Source organism: Copadichromis virginalis, linkage group LG15 (genome assembly GCF_057382275.1).
Source record: "Copadichromis virginalis isolate Kocher_CV1m ecotype Utaka linkage group LG15, C_Virginalis_male_GT1.1, whole genome shotgun sequence".
Taxonomy (NCBI): Eukaryota; Metazoa; Chordata; class Actinopteri; order Cichliformes; family Cichlidae; genus Copadichromis; species Copadichromis virginalis.
This window is the reverse complement of record NC_140632.1, coordinates 4,487,511-4,510,324: the sequence shown is the minus strand read 5'-3', so window position 1 is coordinate 4,510,324 and position 22,814 is coordinate 4,487,511. Positions and strand designations below refer to the sequence as shown.

Sequence of the window (22,814 nt, the reverse complement as noted above, 5' to 3'; positions counted from 1 at the left end):
ACAGGTGGTGAATGCAAATTGGATTTTTACTGATTATTACAACAGAAAAAAAAATGTTGCAACACCTGCCTCAGTGGGTGAAAGAAAATTACTCCTTGCTTGTCCTATACTTGCACCATCAGTGCATAACAAAGCTTAGTTTATTCTGCCACCCCAACTGAAGACATATTTTTAATTAAGATAAGATAAGATAACTCTTTATTATCATTGCACAGTCATACATAGTACAATAGTACAATGAAATTGGAAAACTGTCGGCACTACATATAACACAACACGACCCGATACGACACATTACAACGCAACACAAACAACACAACACAGTATAATAACTTAGTAATAAAAAAGAAGAATAAGTGTATTTGTATTGCACACTGTTATTATTGCACATTAATTGTTATTGCACCTTGTTATAAATATAAATATTATTATTGTTACTGTTTTTACCGTTGTTACCTCCCCCCCCAAAAAGTCCAGGGAGGTATCCAGTCAGGTCAGCTATTTGCATTGATCAGGGCTATTGCCCTGTTGTAAAAGCTGTCCTTGAGTCTATTTGTTCGGGACCTCAGCAGCCTGAACCTCCTGCCAAACAGCAGCAGCTTAAACACCCGGTGTCCCGAGTGTGTACAGTCCCATAGGATGCTGCGTGCCCTCTTGAGATAGTGAGTGCTGTATAGGTCCTTCAGGGAGGAAAGAGGATGTCCAATGATTTTTTGGGCCATATTGATGACCCTCTGGAGAGCTCTTCTGTGTGCTGTGGTGCAGCTGGAGAACCACACACAATGCAATATGTCAGCACACTTTCAATGGAGCAGCGGTAGAAGACGGTCAGCAGCTCCTTCTTCAGGTCCATTTTTCTGAGGATTCTCCGAAAGTGGAGACGCTGTTGGGCCTTCTTTAAAAAGGTGTTAGAGCTCCATTGGAGGTCTGTGTCTATGTGCACACCCAGAAACTTGAAACTGGAGACCCTCTCCACACACTCGCCATTGATGCTGACAGGCAGCAGCTCGGACTTCCTCCTTCTGAAGTCAACTACCCGTTCTTTTGTCTTGGTGGTATTGAGATCCAGGTTGTTATTTACACACCAATCTGACAGCCTCTGAACTTCAGCTCTGTACACTGTCTCATCTCCCCCAGAGATGAGCCCCACCACGGTGGTATCATCTGCAAACTTGATGACTGCGTTGTCTGGGTGGGTACTAACACCGTCATTATCTTTATTTAAAAGACTGTAATTATGTTTTCACCGTAATTAAACATATATCGATGTAATACACTCTAATCTATGCACTTATAATGATTTAAAGCTGTAAGGATAAGATTTCACCCTAAGTTTTAGGGGCATTGAGCAGCCACAGTGCAGCACCCACTCAAGCAACAGAAGGTATAACAATTAACCAGTTGATATTTTGTTAGCACAGCTGGTAACTTCACCTTGCAGGGAAATTGTTCAAATGGACACAAATAGTATAATTGAGTAAAATTGGTATTTGCAAAAAAATACTCTGTTTTATAATTAATTTTTAAAAATTATCTGAAAATGTGGAGCCATTTTCAATATACCCATCAACAAAGGCAAAAATAACTAGAAAAATTTGCATTTCCTGCGAAAATGCTGTGTGGATGCCTTAACGCTGAAGATGTCTGCTGAAAAAAGCTGAAAAAGTTGAAAAAACAAAAAACTCTTTCTCACAAAGAAGAGGTGGAGAGACTGACAATTGTGCTGAAATGAGCAGAAGAGGCTCAGAATTGTGCTGATAAGAGGTGGAAAGGCTGAAGACTTTGCAGAAAAGAGGTGAATCAGAAGAATTTCTGCTGAAAAGAGGTAAAGAAGCAAAAAGATGAGCTGAAAAGAGGTGTAGAAGCAGAAGTGCTTGCTGCAGATGGCTGTATGTGTAATGACACACTGGAGAGTGTCAAGAAAGCAGAGCGCATGGAAGCAGGGAACATGTGTAGCAACTGTCATAGGTAGGATTCGAACTTCTGCCACCGGGTCTCACGGCAGCTGCCCTACCCTCTGAGCCAAACGAGTTCTGGTCACAAGCAAAGATATGATGAGACGGAAAATGTGCACTGTGGAGCAGAAGCTCAAATTAGCAGAAAAGAGGTGAAGAGGAAGAACTTTGTTGTGAAATGAGGTAAAGAAACTGAAATCTGTGCTTAAAACAAGTGAAAAAGCTGAACTCTGAAATCCTGCTAAAACAGCACAAGAGGCTGATCTTTTTCAGCTACTCATTGAGCCAAACTGGTTCTCACGTAACTGAAAAAAGGTGGAAAAGCTTCAAATTCTAATGAAAACAGCAGAAGAGGCAGAGATTTGTGCTGATAAGAGGTGAAAATGCTGAACCAATCAGAGGTACTGCTTCTGTCTGCTTCATCAGGCTGTGTACTTGTATGTATTTCTGCCATAGACTGTTAACAAGAATCTGAGGTCCATATTAGAAAAGCTGCTAAAATCATTAAACTTTGCAGAATTGTAATAAATTATCAATATGAATTACCGGTCTGTGATAGTGTATAAATTTGTAGTTAAAAAAAACATGTGGGCCAAAGTGGAATCGAACCCATAACCTTTGGTCTGAAGAGCCGTGTCATTACCAATCGCGGCGCCTCTAAGGGGGCGGGGCGCCTCGAAAAAAAGGGTGATGAGGAGTCAGAATTAGATCGCGGTGAGATGCGAAAAACGCCGTTTTTTGGAGTTACAAAACGTTGTGTAACTCAAAAACTAGGTGGGATAGAAGCATAATTCTTGCACTGGGTGAATCAGCGGACTTTGGTGTACTTTGACTGCGATTTACATAGCTCTTTGTATATCCGTCGCGGAGATATGACGAGAGAAGAAACGGCTTCATTTTTGGAGTTTGAAAAATGAGAGGAGGACATATTTCCACCCCTCAAACATGTTTTTGTGTTGTTATAGCACAAATACTATAACAACGCAGAAATACTATGACTTAGTAGTAATACTATAACATAACAGTTCAATGTTCTTGCACAAATACCACAATATGGCAGAAACACTATGTTTTAGCACAAATACTGTGATTTGGTATAAATACTACGATTTGGCACACATACTATATTCCGCAGATACACTATAACATAACAGATATTCTACGACTTAGTAGTAATACTATAACATAACAGAATTATTAATTGGGCACAAATACCACGATTTGGCAAAAATACTATGATTGGGTACAAATACTATGATTTGGCAATAATACTGCATTTTAACACAACTACTGAGATTTGATTGAAATACTATGATTTAGAAGAAATACTATTACTCCATACAAATACGATGCTTTGGGACAAATACTATGTTTTGGTTCCAATACTATGATGTGCAACAAATACTATGATTTGGCACAAGTACTATGATTTAGTACAAATACTATGATTTGGCAGAAATACTATGCCTTAGTAGTAATACTATAACATAAGAGATATACTATGGTTTTGCAGACATACTATGTTTTTGCACAAATACCATGATTTGGCACAAATGCTATGATTTAATAATAATAATAATAATAATAATAATAATAATAATAATAATAATAATAATAATAATAATAATGGATACTTTATTGATCCCCATGGGGAAATTACTTGTTTTTCTCTGCATTTGACCCATTCACTCAGTGAAGCAGTGGGCAGCCCACTAAGCAGGCGCCCGGGGAGCAGTGTGTAGGGATGGTACCTTGCTCAGGGGTACCTCAGGGTAGCCGTTAAGTGGATTCGAACCGCCGACCTTCCGATCATGGGGCGACCACTTTACCTACTGAGCTATCCCTGCCCTAGCAGAAATACTATGATTGGGTACAAATACTATGATTTGGCAATAATACTGCGTTTTAACAACAACTACTGAGATTTGATTGAAATACTATGATTTAGAAAAAATACTATGACTCCATACAAATACGATGCTTTGGCACAAATACTATGATTTGGCACAAGTACTATCATTTAGTACAAATACTATGATTGGGCAGAAGTACTATGTTTCAGTACAAATACTATGATTTAGCAGAAATACTATGTTTTAACATAAATACTATCTTTTGGCAGAAATTCCTGCTAAAAAGGACTATTTCTGCTTTTTAGCAGAAATACTGTAATTTGGCATAAATACTATAATTTGGGATAAATACTATGATTTGGCACATATAATATATTCAGCACATATATTATAAAATAACAGAAATATTATGATTTGGCCTCAAAACCATAATTTTGCACAAATACCATGATTTTTGCAAAAATACTATGAATTAGCAGAAATACTATGATTTAGCAGAAGTACTAAGATGTAGTAGAAGTACTTTGCTTTAGCAGAAATACTATGATTGAGGAGTAATACTTAAACATAGGAGAAATACTGATACACAGACACACATACACAGACAGTAAAGGGAACAGGAGCTGTGGAGAGTCTGGGCTTGGTATATGTAGGTCAGTTAAATTAGCTGCACCTGCTGTAGTCAGCCCTTACACACACAGACACAGAGAGAGGTGTGAGTTTTCTTCAGTGTATTTCTGACATTCAGGATTCCCCTCGAACAAATGGCCATAATTTCCTAACCGTAGAGGCTAGAACGGTCATTCAGACATCGTTTTGTTCAGAAGAGATGGGGGAATCTTCAGGTCTTCATAATTCAGAGATAAAATATAAATTATTAAAGATATATGACTTGTAATACATTGTAACTGAGTAGAGGCGAAGCAAAAACTGCCTTGACTTGCTCTCAAACAACCTTTGGTTACTCTAAATCTATATGGAGCATCAAAATCATTCTTTCACCGTAAGAAACAGCAGGCTTTGGTGAACAGTCATGGAAATTTTCAGGGCTCTGTGGAAATCCATCAAAAAGATATGATGAGAGAAAAAAGTGCCTCATTTCCAGAGTTTGAAATCTGATGAAATCTGAGCGAGGGACAAATTTCCTTCCCTCAAACAAGTCTAACTCATCTCAGAACGGTAATAGGTGAGAAAATAATTCTTGAATTGTGAGCATCAGGAGTGTCTGAAGATATATCGGGACAAGCCTCATGTCTTAACTTTGCTTCGTTAAGGAGATATGACGATTCGAATATGCCTCTCATTACAGAAATCAAGCGGTGATTTTGAACAAGCTCTCCATTGACTTTCTATGGAGAGTTTTGCGACTTTGTGTTGGTCTGAGGAGATTTGCCAAAATTCTATAAATCCCACAACAATGATAGTGACATTTTCGGAAACCCAGCAAAAATACCTACGTTTTGATGTATAATTTGTGGAAGTTGAGTGAAGATTGAGCAAGTAGCAAGAAGTTGTTCGGACATGAAGAGAAGACTGCAAAACCTTCAGTGGTAGACTGGAAGCCAAGTGCATAGCAACCATAACAACGCATGTATTTTGTGAAAAATCACAATTTTGCAACTGAAAACTTTAAGAGGCATAAAGGTAAAACGGTAAAAGATTTGAAAAAGCTGAATCATACCTGAATAGCCCAATAATTTGAGAACATTTTAAAGTTTGAATGGTTGTTCTACGTGAAAATATGAGGAAGTAGTTAAGTTTCAGAAACAAGCAAATTTTAGCAGAATTGCAGAAGTTTCCCATTCATTTCAATGGGACAAATTAAGCTTAATGTTTTAAAAAGTATAATAGTGAAAAATACCAAAAGACATAGCAGGAATTAGCAGAAATAGCAGAATATTTTAAAATTTGAACGGTGAAAATCGGCTGAAAATTGTGGAAGTAGTTAAGTGCCAAAAAGTGTACGGAAGTCCCAAGAGGAACTCAATAGTGTGGATGCTTAAAGCATCCACACAATAAAGGATAAAGAATAAAGAGAAACAGGATCTCAATAGTGTGGATGCCTTGAGGGCATCCACACAATAATAATTCAGATAAACTAAACTAGACCTTTTTTATGTTAGTCAAAGATGTATAATTTTTAAACTATGTGGAAGTCAACATTGTAACTCTGGAGTTTCTTTTTTTAAGTGGGTCTGGGGCATGGTAGTACAAGTAATGTTCAGTGGTTCAACCCTGAGCTGAAATGTTCTTAGGCAAGATACTGAACTCCAGATACCCCCTGATGCATTCAGTGGGTTTTCATTTGTGCAAAACAAAAAAAACAAAAAAAAGTGTCTGTGGGTGCAGTGTTAGATGTGCTTGGGGTGTTAGGTGAGAGCAAAAAATAGTATTGTTAGATTATTTATACAGGTTGGCCAATACAATAAATAGCAGTTAGTCAATGGAGCAAAACGGTTCTAGGTCTAAACTTGTCCAAAGACACGTTTGTCAGGTTAACTGGTGATTCTAAAGTGACTGCTGGTGTATGGTAACAGTAAATTACTGTCTCACTGTGTTAGCCTGTGAAAAATATTGATGACAGGATCTGACAGCGTGAGAGAGATGAGCTAACGGTAAAGGAGCTAAATGAAATTCATCAAACGACTATAAATGATCACAGGATGAATGTTAAACATCCGAGTCCGAGTTTTACTTGAAACAAAGAAGCTCTGAAGATGTTTTAAGTTATAAATTTCACTCACTTCTAGTCAAAAGGATTAAAAAAGAGTAAAACCTCTGAAATGTATCCAGTGGTTGAAATGATGTTTTCCTGGATGGAAATGATGGTAAACTGGAAATTTCAAAAGTTGGATTTTTCACAATAATGCCTAGACAAAGACAAAAAAAGCAAATGTTGGTGTTTTTATCCACTTTTGAAAGATTGTTTCAGTTTGCTGCTGCACTGTGTTGTTTTTTCTTTGGTGTACACGCCAAATACAAAATTACCAAGTGTATGTCTCTTTGATCTGTGACACTTTAAAATCTGTTAAACTTTTTAGCAGAACTGTGTGAAATATCACTTAATAACTTGATGTTTTTCCCTATTCCGGCACATAATTTCCTCACGTTTCATTGACTGAGTCATTATTCACACAGATTTCTGGCTCAGTTAACTCACAACATTAAGTCTTGTCTGTTAGGCTAATCCTGCACTGTCTAACACACTTTGCTGAATTGAAAAGACAAATGACTACTAACTGTACTCAACATAAGTATGTATACTGTATACCTACCATGCTGTCATGTGCCATAAATATGTACATTCTTTACAGAAATGATGCTCTGTTTTGCAAAGGTTAAACCAATTTGTAGTTCAAGCTAGCAAGGGAGCTGATGATTACATAAAGGAATGAAAAACACTGAAAGCCTCTGTATTGTATATGTGGGAGGTGAATCTGAGAGTACTTACCAGGTGACAGACAGGGAGACAGAAAACTGAGGGGAGGGGAAACACTGGAAGATAGCAGTGGACCACTCTAGAAAGAGAGGGGGAAAAGCAAACGGGAGGGGGAGAGAAAAGAAATTTAGTCCAATTTGCAGATACGTGCTAACTTCATTATTCAGCTTCCTCTCATACACTTATAGTCATATTACAGATGATTGTGATGCCTTTAGGAAAGACACTGACAAAAGACAAAAAAAAAAAAAAAAAAAAAAAAAAAAAAAAAAGATGTACACGAGCATGTTCCTGTTCACACATACACAACGCACACACTGGGGTGTAATCACCAGCTCCCCAGTAATGTTCCTCATCCTATTTGGCAAGTGCAGAATTTTAATCATTCCTCTGGCTTCTGCTAAATAAACTTTTAATGGAAGGCGCTTCCCGTAAGAAAGGCTGCCTCTGTCAGAGAGATTGGTGGAAATGAGCTGGCAAATTAGACAAACGGCACCACCTCCACATCTGCTCTGCAGCAGCTTCTGAGAGGCAGGTATGTCAGTGAAAATAAAACAGAGTCTGCTAAAAGCTTAAAACGTAAATGTAAAAAACAGATTGGGTCAAAAGGTGCAGACAGAGAGGCAACGCGGATGAGTGAAACAAGAACCAAACTATAGATGGAAAGGAGAAGATAATCCCCCTTTTGGCAAGGCATCTGGTACCTCAGGCCTGAAGACAAGAAAAATTCCTCCTCATTTCCTGTACTTAGGAGTGACCGTGATTCTGCTTGTGTCTCTCACATCACCATCACATTGCTAGAACAGGAACAGGCCAGTAATGGTTTCTTTATACAATCACTTTGCAAGATAAACTTTGCCAGATAAGTGTAGACAGCAGAAGCTAGATTTCAACAAGTAAAGTGAGGGAAAGTTGCTGCTCTTAAGGTTGTATTTCCATCTGGGATTATGATTGCTTGTTAATGTGGAGATTTTTGAAAGCCCAATAAGAAATATATTTTGTGACAGGTTCCTCTCGTGAGTTCCAGCTTTAAACATACTGCAGTTGTTGTCCAAATTAATTAGAGAAACTAACACAATGTCAATATATGGACTGTTTTTATATTTGGATACAGGTCCTTTGCAGTCAATGACTGCCTGAAGTCTAGAACCAGTAGACATGTCAAAATGCTGCATTTCCTCCTTTAAGATTATGAGGCTTTACGGCAGCCACCCTCAGTTGCTGCTTGTCTGCTTTCAGTTTGCATACAATAACTGAAAAGATGCTGAGCCAAGACGAGGTGACTGGCATGGCCACTGAAGAATATTTTATTTATTTAAACTCTTGAGCAGTATGCTTTGGGTCATTATCTATCTATCTGTGAAGCGCTGTCTGATTAATTTTGCAGCATTTGGCTGAATCTGAGGAGAGAGTGTAGCAAGTGTAGTACAATCCATCCTGGTGCTTCACATCATCAATAAACACTAGTGACTTAATGCCACTGGCAGTTATACATATCCATGCCAGTTAATCTTGGTTTCATCTGTCCAAACCGTGCCGTATAATCCGACCTTCCTGTTTTCAAGTATAACCAGTGGTTTGAACCTTATGAACCTGCTGTATTTACATTGTACATGCTTTGTATTTACATAAAGGTATCTCTTGATTGTAGACTTTGACAGGGATACGCCTACATCCTTGAAAGTGTTGACTTGGTTAGATGTTGTAAAGTTGTTTCTCTCAACAATGAAACTGTCGTCACACACTCGAGTTGTCTTCTGTGGTTTTTCAGGTCTTTTGGTGCTGCTGAGCTGCTCGGTGCGTTCATTCTTTTTGCACCACACCTAATGTTTTTGCGACTTCTCCCATAGGTTTGCTTGTTTGGTTTGCACTGACGTCTCTCAGCACCCTGTTTTTAACATTATAGTAAAAAACTATAACTTCAGATATTATGCCCGCATCATTTGTCATGAAATAATGAGGGAACAGGCTTGACTTGGCCACGAAACTGCTCGTCAATCCAACTTCTGATTAATTCCTAACTTGTTAATTAAAAATGTTTGTAAACAAAAACAAACAAAAAAAAAATGACCAAAAAAAACAACATTAAAGCTGAAATGCTGCACTTGAGTCAAGTACTTGGAAGTACAAGTGCAAAAATTGTGTTTTGTGCAACTAATTATTGACCCCACTCTACATATATACAACATTTTTACTACCAAAAAAAATCACCTCCAAAAAATCCCAGCATCAGTTGGGCCTTGCAAAAAAGCAGGCCCATGTAATGAAGTTAATACAGAGCTTGGTATTGATCTGGCACCATCTATTTTGAGTCATCTGCCTCCGATCCCTCTCTCCCCCTCTTCATGTAGATAAGCTGCAACTGTGGGAGAGGCCTATGTAGATCAAATATTCCACATGTCAAGTGGACTCACTGGACAAGAGCTGTTCACAGGCCTCTTCAGCCAGGGTAGAGCATCAGCAGATACACTGTGTATCAAAAAAGCCATGACACATGTACAGACACCAATATTCATGTTCTGCTAAGTAATTTAGTAAGAGCCCTATAAAGAGAACAGGTTAACAATACTTGGGTCCTGCTTTTTCACCAGGCCTCTTTTATCCATCGACGTAAGAATGAATCGACATAGGAAACCTGTAAAATACTACTGCTGCTGTTACTAGGGATAATAATAAGTAGAAGAAAATAAGTGATGATGCTGCTAAGTGGACACAGATATTTTACACTTTAGCAGACAAAGCTAACAAACTGGAACTCAATTGTGCTACCATGGAAACTCCAACCAGCAGCACAGCTAAAAGAGTTCAGTCATGAATACACAATATCAAACAAAAAAAATAGATGTTTCTTGCTACATCTCTTCTTTCTGTGCATCTGTGCGGACACACACATGCACACACGAGTATATTTTTAGTAGGTGCTATTCTAAGTAACATCCAGCCATGCGGTAATCATTCCTTTGATTAAAGCAACAGGTAAGAAGCTGCTAATCTCTCCCCTGCCTGTCACAGGATTTAAATGGTACAAACAGTAACAGCTGTGCCGACCATCACTCAACAAATGACGGCTTTACAGGGGAAGCACACAGGGGTGCTGATTAAAACAACAACACTGCCAACCGCACACACTCCCGCAGGTATCACAGGATGGGATCTGGCCGGGGAAATGACATTATCCGTGTTACCTGAAATAGCCTAATCTGAAAATAATACGTCATTATCTACACATACAAGCTTACACCAAAATGCCTCACATAAACTGGTCTGGAGGTGAAGAGAATGACAGTTCAAGTACTAACGACATATGTCCCCGCCTCAGGAAATCGACCCAACCCAAAGGCTGACGCGCAGCTCTCTGTGGGACACGCTGTTGACGGCTTTGCTGCCATGAGCAGCACCTGTCAGGGCACTGAGATGATAATTCTCATTTGGCCCCCAATTGCAACTATGTTGAGAGTGACTCTGAAGGGACATTAAATAACATCAGCTCTCAAAACGACCAAAGGAGGACTCCGAGAAATCCCTCCCCCCGTGTTTGTGTGCAGCTGTGTCATGCAGGATAGTTTGTTTTCTCAGAGGACTAAAGTAGGAAAACCAGACTGAAGACTGGGGGATAGAAAGCTTGACAAACATTAACACTAAAGTTACACTTCACCTTTCATACATCACCATTTCATTATAATAGCTCACACCAGTCTACTGTCTGTAATGCAGTTTGGAAGGTGCCATCAGGAGCTAGTTGGCTGATATCTCCTACATTTACAAATTTATGCATTTCACAGAATTTTTTTGCAAACAAATCAAAGCATAAAAATTACATTTTTCAGTTTTATGGGGATTATGTCTTTATGTCAATGTAAGGTTTCCAGTTGAGGCTCCTGGAAGTTACTAAATCCCCCGTTTCCAGTTTCTGAAAATAACATGACTTAATGTTACAGACATGAGTCTGCTAGGACTAGAAACTTGTCACCATGGCATTAAGACTTTTGTTGTGTCTAGAATCCCATTTCTCTGGACTTAGACTTTCTATGATGTGCATAAATTTAGCTACATGAAGTACACTAAAAGTATCTAGATGGTGTATTCATAACTATCAAGATGTAGAGTGTGAAATAAACTAAAATACCAACAAACTCCAATGGCTTTATTCTCATGGCACGGTGAGCATGTTTTGGTATGCAGGCCTTCATCTATCAACACACCGAATCTTTTCTATTGGTGTTCCACTAATTGGGGCCTTCCAAATATGGTGTTCATCCAAACCTAGGGTGAAAGTGGAAAATTCCAACAGTAAAATTCCACCAACAGGATGAGTCTTCAATAACCTGGACACATCCAGAAGCCCAAAAAGATACCAATAAACATTCATCAAATTCAATCCAAATCATACAAAAAAAGACCACACAGCTGCACTGACCACAAATAACATAAATGCATCAATAAAGTTTATAACAAAGAAGTAAAGTTATTTTTTTAAGCCAGGATATTTACTAGCCTGTTTTTATAAATCCAATAAAGTTTTTTTTTTTAAGAACTCCTTTGTCTATTACTTCTTGTATTGTATTGTAGGTTGAAGGGTTACTGTTATGAAAGTCCAGGTAGTGAATAGCCACAGGCTAGTTAAATGTTACCGCTGCATGTCACTGCTGCTAGCAGACAAAACAAAACTACCCGTTGAAAGTAACACTCTACCCAAAGAAGTACCTGTTGTACGAATGGAAGTATTCAAATTAAGTAATAATGTTTGTGTCTTATCTTTGGTGGTGACTCTAAACCCCAGAACATAGCTTTTTTCACCTTTTACATGCTCTGCAGCTGCTGAAGGAGTCCACAACAACTTTTAAGTAGGACCTTTATGTATGCAGTACCTATTAAGAATCAGTTTCACTAACTGTGGTTAATTAGCAACATTAGTAACGTTTATGAAAGACGAACATTTAAAAATCAAGATCCGAAATCATGAACCTCTGAACGATTCAGACATGTGGAGCTCTTCTGATTGTTTCTTGCCACAGCAACAAAAACAAAGGGAAAAAACAAACCAAAACACTTCTATATGTTCGTAAACTGTATCCACAATCACTCAATACAAATATTTTGAGTAACATACTTCTATACTGCAAGGAATAGTGATAGTAAAGTTGTGCAGTATACCATTCAGCACCATTTTCATTAACTGCATAAACACCAGCCTAATTTTTTATATGACTAAAATGTACAAATTACAATTATTTAGTGACAAACCTGAAAACATGAGGAAAAATGAAAGAAATGCATCTCTCTGGATACCTCACGTCTTCTTCGATTCAACACCAAGTCACACACATCAAAACACATCAGCAAATATTGACCTTTTTACTTACTTAGCATAATTTAAAAAGAAAATTGAGAGTAAACAACAGTTGTATAACAATGACTCTGTAAGAACTGGTGTTGTTTAACCGGCTTTAAAATCTCAAAACTCCAACACAACTTAATTCGAAGCAACCAAAATGCTGCATCCACTTTAGTGATAGTGCCGGATGACCTCTTCGATGAATGTCCACTCTCTGCAACCTTCGAAAACGGGGACACGGACTAGTATTGTAGCGTGGAAGCGGTTAAAATATAAAGACTTGAATTCAATACTATCACCATTCATTGGAACTTACGTTCGGTTTCTGCTAACACTGCAGTATAAACAAAATGAGTCATGCCAGGAGCGGTGCTAGAAGCTCTCTCAACTATTTATGAGGTTTTTTTGTTTTTCATCCTTTTTTTTTTCTCCCAATAGATTCATGTACTACAATCCATCAGAAAGACCCACGCAGGCATGAATGGAATAAATAACCTGAAACATCACTCTCTTTACTGTCTTCACAGTAGAACGTGGGTGAAATTGAAATAGGAGGTAAAGACAAAGAGGGCGGAATCCTGAGAGCGGTAGAGAACAATGGAGGAAGGGAGAAAGGCAAGCAGACAAAGACAAAGCTGCACAGGCACCAAACCATTTCACATACACTTTGACTTTTCAATTTTATTTTTTCTGTGTGATGCTGTCAGAAGCCAGCTCCCTGAGGGCCAAAGAGTGAGAGGCAGCCAAAGAGAGTAAAATCCTGGCAGAGAGAGAGAGAGAAGGTGAGCGGGAGGATTTTTCTGCTTAGTGAGTCAGAGAATATCGCTCGCTTTGCCTTGGAGAATGATGGACGACTGTCTTTAACAAGGAAAAAATTAGGTCTTGGTCTCTCTGCGCACATCAGACACAAACGGAGAGCACTTCTCCCCTTCCGCCATTGTGCAGGCTAATTAGTAGATTTTATTAGCATGGACCAATGGTAGGAAACCATTCAACCTCAGCTAATAGCTCATAGCTATTACACAGCATAATTTGTGCTGCTATGACATGAAAAACTGTAGGGATTAAGTTTCAGACCAGGAATCTATAACACTGCAGTCATCCATCTGCCCAATGTTATATAATACAGGTTCATTATAAAAATAAAAATAAATCATTCAAAAATGAAAACAATGTCTCTCCACATGAGTTTTTTTGACATTTTCAAAGAAATGTCTGTTCACCATAAAATGCATGTCCTTCACATGCAGAGGTTATGCTCATGCAGGTGTAAGAAGGCAGCCGAGGACTGGCTGATTAGCTGTAGAGCCACATGATAGAGACAAGTGAATGTGGAGGTTATGCCCAGGTTATTCTATAAAATCATCTCAACAATATAAATTGAGTTTTTGAAGGAGTTTAAAAAGACAAAATGGTTACAGAAGTAAAAAAACAAAAACATTTATGCATTTATTAACAAAGCTTAGGCAATTTTAATCCAAAGACTCTCCTGAATACATAAAAAACATCCAGTCTTGGTGTGCCACCTATGTAATTTTTAATTTTTTACTTTTTTCATCTGTTCAACATAATGGTGCAAAGGACTGGGTGGTTCCTTTGTTCTTATTTTCAAAGTTGTGCCGCTACACTGCTCTCACCAAAGCTGCGTACTTAGTTGGACTTAGTTGCTAAGATATGGTGGATGCTTTGGTCATTAAAATCAGCATAGCTGAGAGTCTCTAGAGTGGCAGCTGATTATTGCTCCTCTGCAAATACAAGTCTGTGTATTCCTGCAGACACACATGCATACAAAGCAGCAATTCACACATAACGTTTGGCAACTGGTATTTGAAAAAGGCTGTACTGTTAGAAGAGATTGGTGAGAGGCAAAAACGACAAGAAAGAGAACGTGGTTCTCTCTGATGTTGCAGGTTGTGATTATCATGTTTTTGCTCACAGCTTTAAAAATAATTTCAACATTTTTTTAAACTTTGACCCCATTTTCACCTGTAGGCACTAAAAGCAGCAAACACCTGCGTGAAAGAAAAGGTTCTTGTTTTTCCATGACCCTAAAGCAAGGCAGACCAGAGTCATTTTATCCAAACATGCACTTACACTTTGCTTTTTCAGCCAGCATTGCTGTGACTCACAGCCGACACTCTTCCACAGCTTGAGACGCCATCTAATGCTTCAAGTCAAGCCAAACATAACAATATGAAACATGTGCTGCTAATGGTGTGTGAAAAGCTAATGATTTGAGTCTGCCACATATATTGGTCCCGTTCTCATTTTCAGGTCAAACATGGCTGAATTCAGCAAAGATGCTGCCACTTTTACTTTTTTACAATTCTAACCATAAAGCAATTTGTTTTTGATGCCGTGCGCATCTTACTGGCTTCGAGACTACATTGGCTGAATCACAGAGCCAAGATGGTAACAGATGATTTTACATTTTTTGCCTTATGCAACAGTGAGGACGGACAAGGACAAGAAGTCCCTGGCACTTTACAAAACGTATTAACCTTTCATTTATTTGTTCTTCTTGTTAGTGGTGGAGTCTGCCAGCCCCGTGCTGGACTCATATTGTCTATTAACACACAAAGGATTGACAGGAGATGATGAATTCATGTCATCCCACATGAATGTTTGTAATTTGACCTCACTGATATTAGGCTGACCGTCTACTGTACACTCTAACACAGATGCACGGTTGTATTATATTACTCCTAATATCAACCAGACAGCTGCTTCTAGTTCACATTAAAAACACTTCAACGACACAATGCTGGGTGCCTTTGACTGTGAGGAAGGCAGAAATTTCAATTTGCCGCAGAAAATGAAATGGACTACACATTCATCAAAAATCGTCACCAAATTATTTTTCATTAAAGAACAAACAGAGCAGCCAGAGTAAGCTATTAGGTTAATATCCGATCTCTGCAACTCCAACTCCTCAACATGGTAACCAATATGCTCTCAGTTGCTGAGCAGAAAACATTTCACACTGTGTGCAGCATGAAATCTAATCAGCTTTTAGCTGTAAAAATCACACGGTAGTAAAGAGTTAAGCACAGCGACTGCATTTTGAGTAATCTGAATGTTTGTTCATACTTTAAGCTGTTGAGGAGAGCAAATTGATGGGAAGCTAAGTATAACCGTGTGTAATAATAAACAACATGTCCACAGACTGATCTAACAGGATGTTTGACCTCCTTAGATTGTCATCTTGACTTCTGCAGAAAAGTGACTTGAACCAAAAAGTACAAATAAAATTACCGGTTCATTTGCATAATGAGGTGCATTTCTGGAAGAGGCTTTTAATTGAAGGCCTAAGGTGAAAGTAATCATTACTCTCAGTGCTGCAGTGAAACCGCTCATACAGTTTTCTTCTCACTGTTAATTCAAACTCTAGCAGGTTTACTAAATAATAACAGGAGCTTCATAAACAAAAGGAGTTTGTGTGTGCTTACTGAGCCACTCTCAGTGAAGCACAACTATTGTGTTCTGTGTTTGATGTTCAGCCTCTTTTCAGTTTTATTTATTTATAATACTGTGCAATGCAAGTATTGAGCCACCCCTCATGTATAAGGCAAAATATACGCAAGTTTAAACTATTCCAACAAGCTTGAAAGACTCTAAACTCTCTTAGGCAGCTTTCTTGTAATGTTTTTAAGCAGTCTTTACTCTGCATTTATAATTCCATTAACTTTAACAAAATCCTTTTAACGAAAATGCAGCCCAACATGAGAGAGCCTCCACCGTGTTTCATACCTGGCTGGAGACATACAGCTAGAGCTGGGCGATATGAGATTTTTTCATATCACGATATGTTTTTTTCATTTCAGGCGATAACGATATCTATCACGATATAAGCCAAATAACTATATTTGTAAGATTTAAATGTGCCGTTGCTCACAAGTAAAATGTGAAATAATCAGCAGCTTGTTTTTAAATATTTATTTCCCATAATAAGTTCAACAGGGTAGATGTACTTAAGGAACATGAGACTTTTTCAGATAAATAAAGGCAAATATTGCAAACTACACAAAAGGCAGCCGCTAAAGCGTTTAAGTTTCAAAATAGAACAAACGAAACAGACTAAATTGTCAGTTCCACTTAGAAACAAAATATTAATTCTACAAATAAATCTTAGTTTGTTTTACAGAAGAATAGACAAAACTGACTAACTTTTGTCAATATCAAATAAACTGAGAACTAAAAGGAAATTCTCAATCTCTCCTTGTTGTATAGCTGAGCTTTTCAAACAGTTTTAACAGTTACTTTAGTCTGACAAAAGCCGAATGACGAATTAGCGCTTCCAGTCAGAGACTGAGGCTACGTCCACACGTACACGGGTATTTTTGAAAACGGAGATTTTCCGTTTTCGTTTTAAAAAATAATCCCGTCCACACATAAAGGCAGAAATGAAGGAAAACGCTGCTATGAACATGCCAAAGCAGCAGGTGGCGCTAGATTCCTAGCCGTGCAGAAATGTTGGCCAATCAGAAGTCTAGAAGCCTCGGTGGGAAAAAGTAAACAAAGCTGGGGCATAGAAGCAGAACCGAGTCGTATGTGTGGACGGACAGTAACTGTGTGTATATGTAAGCATTTAAACACTGCAGAGAGTAGAATTAACAGTATTGTAGAAATTCATTTCACCGAAACAATAACGTGGCGCACAGTGTGACGCATGCACCAGTTTATTGTATTTCCAGACTTGCTTTCGGCACAATTTACAGTGCACGGTACTCTGTTTTTTGTCAGACTTGAAATAGCCGAAATACCTTCACACTACGGAACTTCTATGGCTCTTCCGTTCGACAATCTCTTCGGCATTGGAACCATCATCTGTTTTCTCTTCGGTCACGCTCGGTTGATTTTTCTAGTCGGCACACTCATTTCCTCCATTATGCGCTGGCTGCTTCCCAAACAAACACACGTGCGGCTTGGCACTTGTGCTGTACTTAACAAGTCACGCGACGTGACGCTGCGGCTGTGATTGGTTCGGCTCTGCGCTACTGAATTTGGATTGGCTGACCTTTTTTTTTTTTTTTTTAAATTTTTTTTTTTAGAGGACAAGAGCGGCAGGTCTATCGCGATAGCTTAATTTCTCTATCGAGTAAAAGTTATATCGCGATACATATCGTTATCGTTCTATCGCCCAGCTCTACATACAGCCATCTAAAGTTTAGGTTCTTTGCCAAGATGACTTTTACATGTAGACAAAATACTGGTTCGCCCCTTGAGTTAGGTGACTTTTTTTATGCTTAACAGTTTGTTATGCTACAGGGAGTGCTAAGTAGAGCAGGGTGATATGACCAAAAATATTTATCACGATATACATTTGAAAATTTGCGATAACGATATAACTGACGATATAATTGACACTAGACAAAATACTTTACAACTCCACAACTTTATTAGTGCAAAAAACCCCATCAGTGTATTTTCACTTAAACAAGCAGCTGTTTTTTTGTGTGCATTAAAGTTATATAAAAATATAACAGTGCAAATTCCTCGCTGACAGTTTAACCAAAAGGCATTTCCAGTGGAAATTGGCCGACATATCCTCAGCATAACCATGTATAATATCCACAAAACTTAAAAAGAGGTTATACACACACAATACGGTAATGTTATGTTGAAGCACAGTACGTATCACTCCGCGAGGCGCCTGCCTACGATAGCTTTAATGCTCCGACAATCCATCAAGCGGTGCAGCTTCGTAGCTTAGCAAAGTCGTACTAAAACATTTGACAGATTTTCGAGCGCCGTGTACCACATAAAATCATTTCGAGGTCAGTAAACACAACCAGAATTCATACATAAGGCACACGGGATTATAAGGGGCTCTGTCGACTTTCAGAAAAATCAAAGGATTGATTTTAAGTGTGCCGTATTTTCCAAACAACACGGTAATAACAACAGCCCGCTATCACGCTCTACCAAAAATAGTGCTTTGTTGTGTATCTGACGGACAAAAGCTAAACCAGTTCCACACCACTGAAGTTGCAGCATTTCTACAAACCAATTCTGGTTCATCGGTTTCATTTAACGATCCACTTTCGCTCTTCTCCTTCTGCGTCGCCGCCATGTGCGTATGTAAACATAGGCACTGCGCATGCGCTTTTTACCCATATTCTATCGCGATATTTCATTTTCCTATCATTGCCCAAAATTACACCGGTATTACCGTGAACGGTATGATATAGCCCAGCCCTAGTGCTAAGTATCTTAAACAAAATATTCCTCTAAAAATGGTCAGGTACAAGGACTGGACTGAAGATGAGTAAATGAGCGGCCAATGTCCTAAAACTAAACTTTGGGAAACAATTGCTCAAGACCCCTTTAAAGAAATTAACAGAAACTCTGGCTCCTTGGAAGCAAAACATAAGGAAATGAGAGGTGACTCGAGAAATTGGCACAGTACTCTCTTGATTTGTCATTGCTTTTAAAAGAACATGAATGTATAATGCAAAAACATGCAACAAGTGAACCTTAGAAGGCACTACTAGGACACAGAGACAAAGCTTGTTGAAGCTCTAGAGATTGTCTTCCGCAAATGGAAACGTCTTTATAATTCAGCAAGTGCTAGGAACAATCGTAGATATATGTACTGTATATGCATGTGAACGCAATGTGTGATATATAATTTACAATTTCCTATCTAGTAAATATATACAGCATATAGAATTTCCTAGTCTATGTCGTGTGCTATAATTGCGTCACCTAAGGAAAATGTCTGAGCATTTTTCACTGGAAAATTTACATCTGTCCTCTTACCATGTGCTTCGTGACACTTTTCTAAACTTCACATTGCTTCTACAGTTTGTTATGATAGCCATCTAAAGGATTTATGTGCTAAGGACAGAGGTTTGTTTAAATGACATCCAAGAAGTGGCTGATGAAAAATGCACGAGGCTCTTTGACAAATTTCTGGCAGTGCTTGGAAAGCCATGTGAAGGGAACTATTCGCCTATTAAACCCAGTGTTTATACTCCACCTAAAATCTGTTTGTTTCACTGCTTGTACTTTTCAGTTTATGAGTTACAAACTCCAAAGAAAGCCTCCAAAAAAATGCCATTAAAATCCGCTTTGTCTTTCAAACCAAAAAAAAACAAAGAAAGAAAGATATAAATTAGGCCCATATTAACTACTATATCTACATATATATAAGCAGGAATTCCTGCTTTTATTTATTTATATATATATATATATATATATATATATATATATATATATATATATATATATAAGAAGTAAAGACAATTGTGCCATGTACTGTGTTCTGCATTTCCACTGAGCTGAGCAGGGTAAATGATAAGCTAATCTCTGAAGTGTTACATAATTGCTATCTTGTAGAGTAGTGGGCTGCCTAAAGAGACCCCTCTGGCACACACACACACACAAAGTCATGTTATGATAATGCCACAGGACATTACAGGAAACTCAGCAAAAAACATAATCCGTAATCCAACCTGAACATCTTTATATCACTGCTATATAATGTAAATTAAACACACACACACACACACACACACACACACACACACACACACTACCACAAGGGCAGTGTTGTAGAGAGAGGAAGAAGCAACATTCCTGCTGTTTATCAAGTCATCTGATCAGGCCAGCAAGTCATGCGTTGAAACTGTGTTAGAGGCTGGGCGGGATGCTTTAGGCTAACCCTCGCCCTATGTACTCTGCAGTTTTCAGAATCTTAACTTATTCTCTCACAGTGCTCTGTCTTCATGTAAATGACTGGTATCCTCCCAAAAACACACTAATGCTCCACTTTATTTTCAACAAACACCTAAAGAAGACACTTAAGACCTCCCTGCATTTGCCCCATTTGTAACGCAAACAGATAAACCATTAAAAGCTTGATCGATAAGTCTGTAAAATATCTGCTAATTTTCCACTTCAAGTACTGACAGTGTTGATAAATGTGATAATTTTGCTGACTGCAATGATCCTCGTCGGTGCGTTGTGAAGCCGCGGGCTCTCTATTACGGGCCTGGGATGGTTAATAATAGCTATCCAGGAGAGGACGGTACAGAATCACGTTTTGCATTCTGGAGCGAAGGTCGACAGTTTAATTGGAAGTGCAAATTGCGTTCACATGTATCCCCACAGTGGATTGAGCCATGGGTAAAGTGAATGCGCACATTGCAAGCGTGTGTGCGTTTAACAAAAGAGAGGGAAGGGTTCGTCCCAACGTATTTTTAGACCGACGCGTGGAGCCGAGCCACAGTTATTATCACTGAAGTGTTGTTTTTACTCCTCAAATCCTCTTTTGCACAAGCTCAGATACTCCTGCTGCCCGCTACTGAATCAGCGAGGCCGATGCTGCCAATTTTTTATTAAGAAAGAGTAAATATTGACTTGATGACTGTAGCTTCCATCTGTTGGTGTGAGAGTAAGAGTCTCGCTCGCTCTCTATCTGCTCTGCTTTCACTCGCTGCCGACACTACCACCACCCCCACTCGCACCACCACCCATCTCCTTCCCTCTGCTGCTGGCTTAGAATCTGCAGAGAATACCCCCGTCATTATATTCACCCTCGAGCCACACTTACCCTTGTAGTGAAGACACGCGTTCTCATCATTGATCTCTCTCTTTGTTTAGGCAGCTAATAGTACTCCCACATAGCTCTATAATCCACAACATCTGGATTAGTGAGGGTTGAGGCCACTTTTTGATCAGCTATCGTGTTACGTGAAGATGAGACTGTGGGAGTGGAGCTGAGTGGTTTTATCAGAGCAGAGAGCGGGCGGGAGGGGGGCGGATGCTGAGGTTTTTCTGACCCTTTTATCCTTGTCACGGGCCGAGGACAGAGTCTTTCATGTCGTTTCTTAGAAAGCTTTCTAAGCAAGTGCACAACTGAAAGACGCCACATTTGCACAAAAGCAGTGTTACAGCTTCTTTGGATATCCAAAAGAAGGTACTTTGCCACGTTTACATTTCTCTGTAACTATTTTGGTATGGCCATTTATGAGGACTCATTTTCTTTATGCTACTTGATTACATTAAAAGATGAAGCTCCTCCAAAAGTAATATCTTCTCTCTCCGGGTGCTGCCTCAGGTGCCTGTCACATCCATATTTTCAATGAATGCCAAGGTCTTAAAATGCATCAGGGTAGGACAAAGTTGCAGAGTGCTGGATCCGTGTAAATATTTGCAGTGGGAATTTAGGTGTGTTGACTCTGCTGCCGCTGACACCGCTTCTCTTACGTGTGAGAAGGAAGGATCTTATGTTCTCCGTTTGAACAAGCACTGAACTTATTATTTTATCCTTCAACACAAAGAGGTGTTGATTTTTTACAGGAATGCTCCATAACATGATGACAGTTTAAAAAAAATCATGTTGGTAAAAAGAATTTGTATCCAATATTGATAACCATTAACACTGGTAATTAAACGTTTTTAGCCTGCACCAGCAGGATGGTACACACGCTAAAATAAGGTGAGGCATGATGGCAAAACTGATAATGTAAACTATGATTATTGAATGCTGTTTTATTCCTCATTGTCTACAAAGGATTGGGTGTTCCCTTCTTTCCTGTCACATGTAGTTACTGAAGTGTAAGCTTAGGATGTTTAGCGTGTTGCCTCACACCAAAAATGTTCCTGGTTTGAATCCCACCTTGGGATGTTTTCCCTGCATCTGTGTAGATTTCTGCTGGGTTTACTTTGCCTTCCTTAGTTCAAAGACATGCTTGTTAGGCAAACTGGCTATGGATGAGACGTAAATCAAGTATTAAAACTGTGACAAATACAATATTGTATGAATGTATGATTAAATGTGACACATACTAGCAAATAGCACTTTGAGTGGGCAGTATGATTAGAAAAGCGCCACATATATGGCAGTCTATTTCAATGACCACCAATTTTTTTTTATTTTATTTACCCACGATCTATTACTGTGAAAAGCCATACACACTGGTACAGGTGGATTTAAAGTAGAAGCTTAACCCAATAGGATGGGGTTTTATTAGTAAATTCTTGACAGTACTTTATAATAACCATTTTAAGAAATGGTAAACGAATAGTGTGAGCTAAAAATGATCTGCAAAGCATCTATTAACATTTTCTGAAAGGTTACAGTAAGGTTACAACTAATGTTTATCATACTTTTTAAGCAGGTAATAAAGACTCTGTAAGTCATCTATAAACATTATTTGGAAGGCAAGTATAAAGTTGTAACTGATATTTATAACACTTGTTTCAACAAGTGCATAATTATCCAG

At 38.6% G+C, this 22,814-nt stretch overlaps 1 protein-coding gene across 5 annotated transcripts in view; it reads right to left on the bottom strand.

Annotated features, from left to right (window-relative positions):
* Positions 1-22,814, bottom strand: part of plcb4b (phospholipase C, beta 4b) — a 76,410-nt gene that overhangs the window by 47,459 nt on the left and 6,137 nt on the right. For 2 of the 5 annotated variants that reach the window (XM_085431425.1, XM_085431430.1), the window contains exon 3: positions 7,260-7,326. The exons of 1 other annotated variant lie outside the window; for it this stretch is intronic. The gene's annotated coding sequence lies outside the window, so the exon portion shown is untranslated. Of the gene's footprint in view, positions 1-6,584; positions 6,679-7,259; positions 7,327-21,139; positions 21,416-22,814 lie in introns of those variants that run through there. 2 more of the 5 variants (XM_085431426.1, XM_085431428.1) reach the window with 2 other exon arrangements.